The sequence below is a fragment of the Arachis hypogaea genome, chromosome 14 (assembly GCF_003086295.3).
Source record: "Arachis hypogaea cultivar Tifrunner chromosome 14, arahy.Tifrunner.gnm2.J5K5, whole genome shotgun sequence".
NCBI lineage: Eukaryota > Viridiplantae > Streptophyta > Magnoliopsida > Fabales > Fabaceae > Arachis > Arachis hypogaea.
The window spans coordinates 53,822,917-53,832,340 of NC_092049.1; the positions used below are offsets into that span (position 1 = coordinate 53,822,917).

Consider the following 9,424-nt stretch of genomic DNA (forward strand, 5'->3'; position numbering starts at 1 on the left):
GTGAGATTCTTGCAGCTTGTACCTCAAAGATCCCCAGTTTCTCCATTACAGAGAGTGGCATGAGGTTTATTCCTGACCCCAGGTCACACAGAGCCTTCTCAAAGGTCATGGTGCCTATGGTACAGGGGATTAAGAACTTTCCGGGATCCGGTTTCGTCTGAGGTAATTTCAGTTGAACCAAAGCATTCAGTTTATTGATGAGCAATGGAAGTTCATCCTTCCAAGTCTTATTACCAAATGACTTGGCATTCAGCTTCATGATTGCTCCTAGATACTGAGCAGCTTTGTCTTCAACAATATCTTCATCCTCTTCAGAGGAAGAATAGTCATCAGAGCTCATGAATGGCAATAGTTAGTTCAGTGGAATCTCTATGGTCTCTGTGTGAGCCTCAGATTCCTTTGGTTCCTCAGAAGGGAACTCCTTAGTGGTCAGTGGACGTCCATTGAGGTCTTCCTCACTGGAAATCACTGCCTCTTCCTCCTATATAGGTTCGGCCAGTTTGGGTATATTGATGGCCTTGCACTCTCTCTTTGGATTCTTTTCTGTATTGCTTGGGAGAGTACTAGGAGGGATTTCAATAACTCTTTTACTTAGCTGACCCACTTGTGCCTCCAAATTTCTGATAGAGGACCTTGTTTCAGTCATGAAACTGAGAGTGGTCTTCGATAGATCAGAGACTATGGTTGCTAAGTCAGAGAGGCTCTGCTTAAAATTCTCTGTCTGTTGTTGAGAAGATGATGGAAAAGGCTTGTTATTTCCAAACTTATTTCTCCCACCATTATTATTATTGAGGCCTTGATTAGGCTTCTGCTGATCCTTCGATAAGAAATTAGGATGATTCCTCCATGAAGGATTATAAAAGTTTCCATAGGATTCCCCCATGTAATTCACCTCTTCCATTGCAGGATTCTTGGGGTCATAAGCTTATCCTTCAGAGGAGGCTTCTTTAGCACTGCCGAATGTAGCTTGCATTCCAGTCAGATTCTGAGAAATCATATTGACTTGCTGAGTCAATATTTTATTCTTAGCCAATATGGCATTCAGGGTATCAATGTTAGGAACTCCTTTTCTTCTAAGTCATCCCATTATTCACAGGATTTCTTTCAGAAGTATACATGAACTAGTTATTTGCAACCATCTCAATGAGTTCCTGGGCTTCTGCAGGCATTTTCTTCAGATGAAGAGATCCACCAGCAGAGTGGTCCAATGACATCTTGGACAATTCAGACAGACCATCATAGAATATACATAAGATGCTTCATTCTGAAAGCATGTCAGAAGGACACCTTCTGATCAACTGCTTGTATCTTTCCCAAGCTTCATAGAGGGATTCACCTTCCTTCTGTCTGAAGGTTTGGACTTCCACTCTAAGCTTGCTCAACTTTTGAGGTGGAAAGAATTTGGCCAAGAAAACATTGACCAACTTTTCCCAAGAGTTCAGGCTTTGTATAGGTTGTGAGTCCAACCATATCCTAGCTCTGTCTCTTACAGCAAAGGGGAAAAGCATAAGTCTGTAGACCTCGAGATTAACCCCATTGGTCTTAACAGTGTCATAGATTTGCAAGAATTCAGCTAAGAACTGATGAGGATCTTCCAATGGAAGTCCATGAAACTTGCAATTATGCTGCATTAGAGAAATTAATTGAGGTTTAAGCTCAAAGTTGTTTGCTCCAATTGCAAGAATTGAGATGCTTCTTCCATAGAAGTCGGAAGTTGGTGCAGTAAAGTCACCAAGCATCTTCCTTGCATCTCCACCATTGTTGTTGGGTTCGGCTGCCATGTCTACTTCCTTTTCAAAAATTTCTGTAAGGTCCTCCCCAGAGTGTTGTGCTTTAGCTTCTCTTAGCTTCCTCTTCAGAGTCCTTTCAGGTTCAGGATCAGCTTCAACAGGAATATCTTTATCCCTATTTTTGCTCATATGAAAAAGAAGAGAATAGAAAAGAAGAGAAATCCTCTATGTCACAGTATAGAGATTCCTTTATGTGTTAGGGCAAAAGAAGAATAGAATGAAGAAGGAAGAAGAAATTCGAACACAAAGAAAGAGGGTTCGAATTTTTAGATGAGTAGAAGAGAAGTGTTAGTAAATAAATAAAATAAATAGAAAGAGATAAGAGAGAGAGTAATCAAACATTAATTAAAAGAAAAAAAATTTATTTTTATTTAATTAATTATGTTAGTTTCGAAAATATTAAAAGAGATAAAATAAAATTAGAATTTAAAACAATTAGTTAATTAAAAAGAATTTTGAAAAAGTGGTTAGTGGTTTTCGAAAATTAGAGAGAGAGAAAAGTAGTTAGGTGGTTTTGAAAAAGATAAGAAATATAAAACTTTTTAAAATCAAACAAAAAGTCAAGTAGTTAATTGATAAGGATTTGAAAATAAATTTTGAAAAGATAAGAAGTTAGAAAAATATTTTGAAACTAAATTTTTAAAAAGATATGATTGAAATTTATTTTGAAAAAGATTTGAAAAAGAAATTAAAAAGATTTGATTTTGAAAATTAAAGTTGATGACTTGACTAACAAGAAACTAAAAGATATGATTCTAGAATTTAAAGATTGAACCTTTCTTAACAGGAAAGTAATAAACTTGAAATTTTTGAATCAAAACATTAAATGTTAGCAATTATTTCAAAAATTATGAAATAAAATTAAGAGAAAGATTTTGAAAATTAATTAAAAAATTTTTGGAAAACATTAAAGAAAAATGAAAAAGATTTTATTTTTGAAAAAGATTTGAAAAGATAAAGTTTTTAAATTGAGATTTTGACTTGACTAACAAGAAACAACTAAATTTTGAAAATTTTTGACTAAGTCAACCCAAAATTTTGAAATTTATGAGTAAAATAAGGGAAAGATATTATTTTTTATTTTTGAATTAATAAAGAAAGAGAAAAATAACAAAATGACACAAGATATACGAATTTAAGATCAAAACAAGTAATGCATGCAAGAACACTTTGAATGTCAGCATGAACACCAAGAACACTTTGAATGTCAAGATGAACATCAAGAACATATTTTTGAAAATTTTTAAGAAAAGAAAGATATGCAAGACACCAAACTTAGAACTTTTTAATGTTTAGACACTAATAATTCGAAAATGCATATGAAAAACAAGAAAAGACACAAAACAAGAAAAATTAAAGATCAAACAAGGAAAATCATCAAGAACAACTTGAAGATCAAAGAAGAACACAATGCAAGGATTTTCGAAAATTTTAAGAAAATAAAAAAATGCAGTTGACACCAAACTTAAAATTTGACACAAGACTGAAACAAGAAACACAAATATTTTTGTTTTTATGATTTTATTAATTTTTTTTGTATTTTATTTTTTTTTCGAAAATAAAAATAGTAAATACTTAACCAGATGAACCGTCAGTTGTTCAAACTCGAACAATCCCCAGCAACGGCGCCAAAAACTTGGTGCATGAAATTGTGATCACACTTTTCACAACTAAGCATAACTAACCAGCAAGTGCACTTAGTCGTCCAAGTAATACCTTACGTGAGTAAGGGGTCGATTCCACGGAGATTGTCGGCTTGAAGCAAGTTATGGTCATCCTGTAAATCTTAGTCAGGCGAATTTCAGATAAGTGTTTGGAGATGCTTTGTTGCTTCTGAACCTCTGATTTCCTATTTTCTTCTTCCAATCATGCGTGCTCCCTTCAATGGCAAGCTGTATGATCCTCTCGGATGAAAAATACTAGGTACGGTTTCTGCACGGCTAATCAACTGTCGGATTTCTTGTCTCGAATGAAAAATACCAGGTACAGCTACCGCACGGCTAATCATCTGTCGGTTCTCACTAGCGTCGGAATAGGATCTCTCTATCCTTTTGCAGACTATCACTATGCCCAACATTTGCGAGTTTGAAGCTCGTCACAGTCATCCCTTCCTAGATCCTACTCGGAATACCATAGACAAGGTTTAGACTTTCCGGATCTCAAGAATGCTGCCAATTGGTTCTATCCTATACCACGAAGGTTCTAACCTCCTGACTCAGTCCGTGGATTAGAGACCCAAGAGAATATACTTCGGCTGTCGTTCAATGACTACGTTGAACATCATGTAGACCGCTTTGTGGTTGTCAGGCATGCGGATCTTGGCTAAGGGAGTAATAAAGATAGTGGGTGATTGTCATGGGTCACCCCTTCATTCTGACTTAACTGAATTAAGTACGAGAGTATATCTTAGAGAAGAAGTAAGCGTGAATTGAAAGAAAAACAATAGTACTTGCATTAATTCATGAAGAACAGCAGAGCTCCGCACCTTAATCTATGTGGTGTAGAAACTCCACCGTAGAAAATACATAAAAGAGAAAGGTGTAGGCATGGCCGAATGGCCAGCCTCCGCAAATGTGAATAATGGCATAAGCCTCGTTCCAAAACTGCGAATACAATAGTAAAAGTGTGATGAGCAGATAATTTATACGCTTTTTGGCATTGTTTTTAGTATGTTTTTAGTGGGATCTAGTTACTTTTAGGGATGTTTTTATTAGTTTTTATGTTAAATTCACATTTCTGGACTTTACTATGAGTTTATGTGTTTTTCTGTGATTTCAGGTATTTTCTGGCTGAAATTGAGGGACTTGAGCAAAAATCAGATTCAGAGGTAGAAGAAGGACTGCTGATGTTGTTGGATTCTGACCTCCCTACACTCAAAGTGGATTTTCTGGAGCTACAGAACTCAAAATGGCGCGCTTCGAATTGCGTTAGAAAGTAGACATCCAGGGATTTCCAGCAATATATAATAGTCCATACTTTGGCCGAGTTTAGACGACGCAAAAGGGCATTGAACTCCAGTTCTATGCTGCAGTCTGGAGTTAAACGCCAGAAACACGTCACAAACCAGAGTTGAACGCTAGAAACACGTTACAAACTGGCGTTCAACTCCAAGAATAACCTCTCCACGTGTAAACTTCAAGCTCAACCCAAGCACACACCATGTGAGCCCCGGAAGTGGATTTATGCATCAATTACTTACTTCTGTAAACCCTAGTAACTAGTTTAGTATAAATAGGACTTTTTACTATTGTATTTACATCTGGGGATGTTTAGTTCTTAGATCATGGGGGCTGGCCATTCGGCCATGCCTGGACCATTATCACTTATGTATTTTCAACGGTAGAGTTTCTGCACTCCATAGATTAAGGTGTGGAGCTCTGTTGTTCCTCATGATTTAATGCAAAGTACTACTGTTTTCTATTCAATTCAACTTATTCAGCTTCTAAGATATCCATTCATTCCCAAGAACTTGATGAATGTGATGATTATGTGACGCTTATCATCATTCTCACTCATGAACGCGTGCTTGACAAACACTTCCGTTCTACATGCAAACAAGCTAGAATGAATGTCTCTTAGATATCTAATACAGGGGACCAAGTCCGTGTTATTAGTATCTTCGTGGTGTAAGTTAGAACCCGTGGATGGACATTCCTGAGATCTGGAAAGTCTAAACCTTGTCTGTGGTATTCCGAGTAGGATCTGGGAAGGGATGGCTGTGACAGACTTCAAACTCGCGAGTGCTGGGCGTAGTGACAGACGCAAAAGGATAGTAAATCCTATTCCAGTATGATCGAGAACCTCCAGATGATTAGCCATGCCGTGACAGAGCATTTGGACTATTTTCACAAAGAGGATGGGATGTAACCATTGACAACGGTGATGCCCTTACAGAAAGCTTGCCATGGAAAGGAGTAAGACTGATTGGATGAAGATAGCAGGAAAGCAGAGATTCAGAGGAATGAAAGCATCTCTATACGCTTGTCTAAAATTCTCACCAATGAATTACATAAGTATTTTTATCTTTATTTTCTGTTTATTTATTATTATTATTCGAAAATACTATAACCATTTGATATCTGCCTGACTGAGATTTACAAGGTGACCATAGCTTGCTTCATACCAACAATCTCCGTGGGATCGACCCTTACTCACGTAAGGTTTTATTACTTAGACGACCCAGTGCACTTGCTGGTTAGTTGTGCGAAGTTGTGAAGTTATGTTTGGACCATGGTATTGTGCACCAGTGTGTTGGCGGCATTGCCAGGGAGAGAACGAACAACAAATTTTACAACCTGAGTAACAATTTTGCATACCAAGTTTTTGGCGCCATTACCGAGGATTGTTCGAGTTTGGACAACTGATGGTTCATCTTGTTGCTCAGATTAGGTAATTTTCTTTTTTTATTTTATTTTCAAAAAAATTTTTCAAAAATCTTTCAAAAATTTCTCATCTGTTTTCGAAAATTATTCTATATTTTTAAGAATGAATTCTAGAGTTTCATGGTGACATGTTGAAGCCTGGCTGGCTGTAAAGCCATGTCTAAATTTTTTTGGACTGAGGCTTCCAAACCATCATCACAAGAGCAAGCTAGCTGTTCCTAATCCACCTGCTGTTGTATGACTGATTTGTATCTTCTAAAGCTTGGCTGGCTAGTGAGCCATGTCTAACCCTTGGATTGGAGCTTTAGACTAAGAGTACAAGATTCCTGGAATTCATATTAAAAATTTTGGAATCCTTATTTTTCTTTTTCACACTAATTTTCAAAAAATCCAAAAAAATCATAAAATCATAAAAATCAAAAAATATTTTGTGTTTCTTGTTTGAGACTTGAGTCAATTTTTAAGTTTGGTATCAATTAAATTTTTTCTAAAAATTTTTTATGCATTTTTCAAAAATTCATGCATTCATAGTGTTCTTCATGATCTTCAAGTTGTTCTTGGCCAGTCTTCTTGTTTGATCTTCAAATTTTCTTGTTTTGTGTCTTTTCTTGTTTTTCATATGCATTCTTGCATTCATAGTGTCTATACCTGAAAAATTTATAGGTTTGGTGTCTTGCATGTTTTCTTTTCTTGAAAAATTTTCAAACATAAGTCTTGATGTCCATCTTGATCTTCAAAGTGTTCTTGGTGTTCATCTTGACATTCATAGTGTTCTTGCATTCATGACATTCTTTGATCCAAAATTCTCATGCATTGCATCATTTTTCATGTTTTTCTCTTTCATCATTAAAAATTCAAAATTCAAAAAAATATACCTTTCCCTTTTTCACTCATAAATTTTGAAAATTTGGATTGACTTTTTCAAAAATTTTAAAAATTCAATTGTCTCTTATGAGTCAAATCAAATTTTCAATTTAAAAATCTTATCTTTTTCAAAATCTTTTTCAAAAAGCAAATCTTTTTCATTTTTCTTATTTATTTTCGAAAATTTTAAAAATATTTTTCAAAAATCTTTTTCTTAATTTTATATCATATTTTCGAAAATATCATCAACAATTAATGTTTTGATTCAAAAATTTCAAGTTTGTTACTTACTTGTTAAGAAAGATTCAAACTTTAAGTTCTAGAATCATATCTTGTGATTTCTTGTGAATCAAGTCATTAATTGTGATTTTAAAAATCAAATCTTTTTCAAAACTAATTTCAATCATATCTTTCTATCATATCTTTTTAAAACATATCTTTTTCAAAAATGTTTAATTTTAAAATATCTTTTCTAACTTCTTATCTTCTTATCTTTTCAAAATTGATTTTCAAATCTTTTTCAACTAACTAATTAACTTTTTGTTTGTTTCTTATCTCTTTCAAAACTACCTAACTAACTTCCCCTCTCTAATTTTCGAAAATACCTCCCTCTTTTTCAAAAATTCTTTTTAATTGTTTTCAATTTTTAATTTTAATTTTATTTCATTCCTAATTTTCAAAAATTACTAACTTTTTTTCAAAAAAACTATTTTCGAAATCTAACTTTAAATTTTAATTTTTAACTTTCGAAAACTTCCCTCTCTCCCATCTCCTTCTATTTATTTATTACTTACTAACACTTCTCTTCATCTCATATCTCTGCTCCCCTCACCCTTGTGTTTGGATTCTCCTCCCTTCTCTTTTTTTACATTACATTCTTTTCTTCTTCTACTCACACAAAGGAATCTCTATACTGTGACATAGAGGATTCCATATTTTCTTTGTTATTCCCTTCTTTGTCATATAAGTAGGAGCAAGGACAAGAACATTCTTATTGAAGCAGATCCTGAACCTGAAAGGACTCTGAAAAGGAAACTAAGAGAAGCTAAAATATAACAATCCAGAGACAACCTTATAGGAATTTTTGAACAAGAAGAGGATATGGCAGCCAAAAATAATAATAATGCAAGGAGGATGCTCGGTGACTTTACTGCACCAAATTCCAATTTACATGGAAGAAGCATCTCCATCCCTACCATTCGAGCAAACAATTTTGAGCTGAAACCTCAATTAGTTTCTCTGATGCAGCAGAACTACAAGTTTCAGGGATTTCTATCTGAAGATCCTTTTCAGTTCTTAACTGAATTCTTGCAGATATGTGATACTGTTAAGACTAATGGAGTAGATCCTGAAGTCTACATGCTCATGCTTTTCCCTTTTGCTGTGAGAGACAAAGCTAGAATATGGTTGGACTCTCAACCTAAGGATAGCCTGAACTCTTGGGATAAGCTGGTCAAGGCTTTCTTAGCCAAGTTCTTTCCTCCTCAAAAGTTGAGTAAGCTTAGAGTGGATGTTCAAACCTTCAGACAGAAAGAAGGTGAATCCCTCTATGAAGCTTGGGAGAGATACAAGGAACTGACCAAAAAGTGTCCTTCTGACATGCTTTCAGAATGGACTATCCTGGATATATTCTATGATGGTCTGTCTGAATTAGCTAAGATGTCATTGGATACTTCTGAAGGTGGATCCATTCACCTAAAGAAAACGCCTGCAGAAGCTCAAGAACTCATTGACATGGTTGCTAATAACCAGTTCATGTACACTTCTGAGAGGAATCCTGTGAGTAATGGGATGCCTCAGAAGAAGGGAGTTCTTGAAATTGATAATCTGAATGCTATATTAGCTCAGAATAAAATATTAACTCAGCAAGTCAATATGATTTCTCAAAGTCTGGATGGAATGCAAGCTGCATCCAACAGTACTCAAGAGGCATCTTCTGAAGAAGAGGCTTATGATCCTGAGAACCCTGCAATAGCAGAGGTAAATTACATGGGTGAACCCTATGGAAACACCTATAACCCCTCATGGAGAAATCACCCAAATTTCTCATGGAAGGATCAATAAAAGCCTCAACAAGGCTTTAATAATGGTGGAAGAAACAGGTTTAGCAATAGCAAGCCTTTTCCATCATCCACTCAGCAACAGACAGAGAACTCTGAACAAAATACCTCTAATTTAGCAAACTTAGTCTCTGATCTATCTAAGGCCACTCTGAGTTTTATGAATGAAACAAGGTCCTCCATTAGAAATCTGGAGGCACAAGTGGGCCAGCTGAGTAAGAAGATCACTGAAACCCCTTCTAATGCTCTCCCAAGCAATACAGAAGAAAATCCAAAAGGAGAGTGCAAGGCCATTGATATAACCATCATGGCCGAATCCAAGGAGAAA

At 35.4% G+C, this 9,424-nt stretch overlaps 2 non-coding genes across 2 annotated transcripts; one reads left to right on the forward strand and one right to left on the reverse strand.

Annotated features, from left to right (window-relative positions):
• The first annotated feature begins 1,268 nt into the window (after window positions 1-1,268).
• Window positions 1,269-1,376, forward strand: LOC112745965 (small nucleolar RNA R71). The gene has a single exon (XR_003173868.1). It is a non-coding gene; the product is annotated as a small nucleolar RNA R71 (small nucleolar RNA).
• A 7,157-nt stretch (window positions 1,377-8,533) lies between these two features.
• On the reverse strand, window positions 8,534-8,641 carry LOC112746274 (small nucleolar RNA R71). Its single transcript, XR_003174166.1, has one exon. It is a non-coding gene; the product is annotated as a small nucleolar RNA R71 (small nucleolar RNA).
• Window positions 8,642-9,424: the final 783 nt, after the last annotated feature.